The 5,669-nt window shown below is 34.3% G+C and overlaps 2 long non-coding RNA genes across 2 annotated transcripts; both read left to right on the forward strand.

The window, feature by feature from the left end:
- The first annotated feature begins 2,150 nt into the window (after positions 1–2,150).
- Positions 2,151–3,442, forward strand: LOC118734850. The gene is made up of 2 exons (XR_004992464.1): positions 2,151–2,236; positions 3,062–3,442. It is a non-coding gene; the product is annotated as an uncharacterized LOC118734850 (long non-coding RNA).
- Positions 3,443–4,586: 1,144 nt separating this feature from the next.
- Positions 4,587–5,669, forward strand: LOC118734357. The gene is made up of 3 exons (XR_004992386.1): positions 4,587–4,872; positions 4,972–5,222; positions 5,287–5,669. It is a non-coding gene; the product is annotated as an uncharacterized LOC118734357 (long non-coding RNA).

A 5,669-nucleotide genomic window follows, 5' to 3' on the forward strand; every position in this document is an offset into this window, starting at 1 on the left:
TTACATGTGTATATCTTGGTAACCGCTGCATCAATTTATTCCAAACTGTGCACAGTTGTTGGCCTTGATACAGCATACTAAATGGCCGAAAATTTTCAAAATTGGACAATAACCACGCCCACTTCCCATATAGCGGTAATTTTCAGAAATACGAATACTGCGATATTTTAGTAACTACTGAAGATTATTCACTCAAAATTGATATTTACAATAAGTTTTAGACGAAAAATAAGAATATTATAAATTTTTGGAAAATGGGCGTAGCCACGCCCAGTTATGTTTACATGTGTATATCTTGGTAACCGCTGCACCAATTCCTTCCGAACTTGGCACAGTTGTTAACCTTGGTATGGGACAATAATCCCATATAACGGTAATTTAGAGAAATACGAAATCTTCGATAAATCAGTAATTATTGAAGCTAATTTATTCAAAATTGATGCTTGCAACAATTCGTTACCAAGAAATACGCTTAGGATACAATTTTGAAAAATGGGCGTGGCACCGCCCACTTATGATCACATATATGTATCTCGGTAACCGTGCTACCAATTTGTACCAAACTCGGTGTGGTTATTGTACTTGCCACATAGAAGCAAAACGTTGAAACTTATTGAAATCGAACTAAAATTACGGCCGCTTTTTATATAACAGTAAATTTCAGATATGCTTGAAACTTCAATATTTCGAAATTTAAGGACGCTAATTTACTCAAAATGGATACACCTCGGTTTACCATGTAGCGGTAGCTTTCGGAAAGGTGAAAAACATATATTTAATACTTGCGCCGGGTATTTAATGTTCGGCTCCGCCCGAACTTAGACTTTTTTACTTGTTAAACTTATCGTAGGAACAAAAAAAAAATACTACCTGCCACAGTTGAATAGTTGCGGAACAATAGGCAACCCCTACCCCGAACTTATGACGCCGCTTTGACAGAGTATCTCAGTCGGAACTTGTCAGTTTGTGATAGTGCACGTTTTATTTTACGACATTCATTGTCAAACAGTTGCGTTCAAAAGTGATTATTATTATTGTGGTCATTATACAATTAAAAATTGTTATGAAGTCTGAAGACACAGGTAAATCTACATTTATTTTAAATAGTTTCGATTTAGCAAAATTTAATCTAAGTAATAATATCAGTAATCGGAAATATAATATTTTTTTAGTGATTATTTTTTCATTACTTTGTTAACCGTAAGCTTTTAGTTATACTTCCACGCATTTCCGCATTACATTACTAGTTGCGTTCTATAGAATGGAGCTTTGATAGTATACTGCACAAAATTTAGCTTTCGACCAATAATTAAAATAGATCTAAAAAAAAAATTTCGTTTCCATACATATTTTGTCACTTTTAAGTATGTATTTCCTTTGCTTTAGAGTCACCAACTGGCTCCTGCTATAGAGTAGTAACTCGAAAATATTTATTTGATAAGATGCATCGACAAAATTCTATGAATTTTGAGAACAAAATAACGTTTCTTTAAAATGATATATTATCATCTGACACCTTCTCCGATGAACAAACAAGAGATGTAAAGCACAAATTTTCACAACTAAAAGTACAGTTTATACAAAGGTGGATAAAAGCCCGTGGAAAAGAAGAAGTTTTTTTTTTAAAGTAACGTAACATGGCTACAAGGAACATTTTCAATTCCCAAAGGTATGCAACAGCCGCGATCTGGTCGTGTTGAACAGGTTACTCCTAAGCTCTGATCAGAGTGTCCAGATTTGGCGATTTCGCGCCAATTTGGCGATTTTTTTTTGGATACTTGCGCGTAAAAATTTAGAAAATCGCCATTGGCGATTTTTGGCGATTTTTTCCCTTCAAATAAATTTTTTCTAATTATAAAAATATACAAAACATAGTTTTCCACGATAATTTTACAGAAGAGGCTAATGAACTGCGTGATAAATTTGACTTAAGAAGCATATTAAAAAACTGTCAAAAATATTTAATCACCCTAATCGAAGAACTTTTGAAACGATTACCTAGTCAATTAAGTACTTTTAAAAAAGCTTTGATTTTGTCACCAGAAAAGTGTGTGAACAACAAGAGGGCGAGTTTCAGGGACCTGCCAATTCACTATTTGACTGTGAAGGAAAGAAAAGCAGCGGAAACTTAATATTTAAATCTTTTAACTTTCCCATGGAATAACTTTTCTCAGAACCATTCCATCCGCCTCCGAAGAATTTTGGATAATTGTTTACGGAGTGAAACCCACAACAGGTAATAAAATGTTTGGAAATATATGTAAGTAAATTCATGTTATTAGCCTTGCCGCACTCACATGCTTTGTTGAGCGCGTTTTTTCCGTAATGAATTCAACAAAAACTACGATTCGAGATAGGATGAGGTTGGAAAGCCTTAATTCAATAGTTCGAATAAAGTGTTATATGAAGGCTAATAGTTTCTGCTGCAAAACATTTCCAATATCAAACAGTATGTTATCAAGGTTGAATAGCTCAATATATGACAACAACAGAAATGTAAATCATTCAGACACTATAGGTGATTTTGAAGAAATTGTGGAAATAGCTGATCTCGCGTTATTACAGATTTTTATTTAATTTTTAGCGCCGAGCTCTTAAAAGCGGATTGTGCGATTAATCAATTTATAGAGTTATAAAAAATTTAATAATTGCGCAGTCCTATCGCAAAAAGTGTCCAAACAAATATTTTTAAAAAGTATGCGTATTTTTAAAGAAAATTGTTTGTACATCACTATTATATAAGTGATTTGTGTTTTTTATTATTTCTGGCCTGCGGATTTTTATGCAGAAAACGCAGCCTAAAAATATGTACCACTTAACTGTAAACAAAATGTGTAGAAATTTATACACTTTTTTATTGTTATGTGACACATATTTCTAGGCTCCGTATTTTGCATAAAAATCCCACAGTCTAATTATTACCCTCAGAAGGTATTATATTCGTTTTTGGTTTTAAAAACTATATTATAAAAAGATGTCATTTTTAAAATAAAAGATTTGTTAAATCGATTTCATGAATTTTATTAAAAAAAATTGGCGATTTTTGGCGATTTTTTTTCAGAAATTGCGCTTTTTATTTAAACAATCTGGACACCCTGGCTCTGATCCACTCATTAGTAGTTTCAGGCCAAAGCCAAAAAAAAAAGCAACCAAACCCTTTTCAAAGGAAGAAATCGATATGTTGCTTCCAGCTGAACCAACTAAGGATGACACGAAGTCTGGAGAGTCTTCAGAAGAGGAGGAAGGGTCCGATGAAGAATCTAGGCACTCATCATCATCCTAAAATAGTTTTTTACACAAATTTTGTTTTAGAATTCAATTAAACATTTATTATCCATTGCATTACAAGATAAAATTGTTTATTTCTATAATTTTCTTTGGAACTTATATCTCAAGGAAGTCCAGACGCATTTTAACAATAAAAACAAATTTTTGAGCAACACTAGCCGTGTTTTATTTGTCCAGAAATTTAAGCTATTAGCTTATTTTGTATGGAGGACTTACCCAACATAATTATATTGGCTTAAGAAAAGCTATCTTGGCTCAAGAACGATAGAATACAAGATTGCGCATTCCCGCAGAATGACGTTTGTGGCAACGGGTAAACAAAGAATATGGCGAAGAACAATGAGTTGACAGTTGTGAATTTGCAATGAGAAAACGTGTTTTTTTCACAATTCACCAATTTTTCAAGCCATCTTATAGCAAATTAAGCACAACGTTAACAAAAATTATACAACCACTCTTGAAATGTGTTCAAAAGAATAGAAAGAATTTTGTGTTTGTATTGCAGGTGCCGGAAAAGTGATAATATCTTGTCGCAGCGCATGTTTTCCTACAGAAAGTGGTCGATGCTTGCTTACCTCCGATTTTAATTTGTAATTTGTGGTATTTCAACGTTTTCAACTTAACATGTCGTGTTTAAAAGTGGTGCTTTCAATTGTATGTGGGCTGGTGTTGCTGTTTGAGAACTGTGAAGCTGTGGAAGCTTTTGACAAATCTCCAAAGGACCAAAAGGAAAAATCAACTAAGTTGCCGCCTTGTAAATCATGCACTGTGCTTGTGGAATCATTTAATTTGGTGAGTGCGTGGCAGTAATAACAAATTTGTGTCGTATTAATATAAACTTTGCTTACAGGGTTTGGAAAAAATAAGTCGCGGCAGGCATGCCGGTGGTGATGCAGCTTAATTTTCATATTTTCCATAAATGAAGTGGTGCTTTATCATGCGCGGAATGCACTTAAAGGCATGGTACGTCCTCAGAGTTTAAAGATTTGTCAATTCCAAATCAACACGGGCTTCATACCGGAACAAGAAACATTGATAACATTTTCCTCGAATGATCTCGATGATTTACCGGATGCCGATCAGGTTCCTCATGACTTTTAGGTTTCGCTGTCGTTGAGTTTCACGGATAACGAATTTCCGCCGAGTAGGAATCCTCCTTGGTTACCAGCAAAGCCCATAAGAAACGCACAACATATATTTAGTTCGCAATTAGAATTCGAGGAAATGGTGGATAATTTCGGCAAGTCCCTATAGTATTTCCGCCCATTTCAATTATTTATTTATTTTCCTTACAACAGTGACAAAACCTAGTTCGATCAACAAACCTACGCCTGTTAGGTCAGCTGCTTCCGTAGATAACGCCTATTTTACCAGATGCTACCGAAATAAAGCAAGAGGATGTACCTCGAATCCAACCTCAACCATCACCACCAATAGACATGCTCAATTTAAACCAGCCCCAACCCCAGCTGCCGGTGCAAGATCCACAAGCCACAACGAGTGACGCTAGTTTCGATTTGCTTGGAGCATTCGGGGATGATAATTCATCTGGCATTGGCTCGGCTCCAATACCTGATATTTTAGGTAAGGATTCGGTAGATTCAAAAAAGTCTTAGACTTTTAGGCGGCCATCCAAATTAATATTTGCTAAGTTCTGAATTGAGACCTACATTTCTATTTTAGAAATTAATGTACAACCAACTTCAAATGTCAACCTTGATGATATCTTCGGCTCAGTTGCTTCATCGGCGCCGAAAATCAACGTGGAGTTTAATAGTTTTTTCTGTAAACCAGCCGACACCAACTAGTGCAAACCAACCTGGTGTATTGGTGTGTGTCGCGTCACTCTCAGCAAAATAGTCTTGCATCAACAACCAGAGCTCAGTACGTCATAGTTATTTTTCTTCTCTGTTTTTGGAAGCTAGTGCAATGAGGTATAGTTTTAATAAACATTTATTCGATTTGAAATTTTTTACTACTATAGTCTTTATTTTGCAGTATATTATATACATATATTTGCAGTATATTATATTTTCATTGATCCGCTTAGTTAAGTTTAACTATAACGAAGCAAAATGATGTGTAAAACCAAGTAATTGCTTTTAAATCTAAGTAAAAAAATATACATTTTAAATGACAATTATTAAAAAGATACATGCATACATATATACGTTAAGAACATAAATATATATAGGATATAAAATTTTAATCTCTTTGTCAACTTAATTGCGGCCCTGAAAAGGGCCTCTTGTTGATTGGTATATATGTATTTATCTAAGCATAAAATTTTAATCTCTTTGTTAATTAATTGGCGGCCCTGAAAAGGGCCTTTGGATGAATCATATTACTTGCCTGCAAATAAATAAGTTTATATTTGTATA

Source organism: Rhagoletis pomonella, unplaced genomic scaffold (assembly GCF_013731165.1).
Source record: "Rhagoletis pomonella isolate Grant_MI unplaced genomic scaffold, Rhpom_1.0 Rhpom_scaffold_00002, whole genome shotgun sequence".
NCBI classification, from domain to species: domain Eukaryota; kingdom Metazoa; phylum Arthropoda; class Insecta; order Diptera; family Tephritidae; genus Rhagoletis; species Rhagoletis pomonella.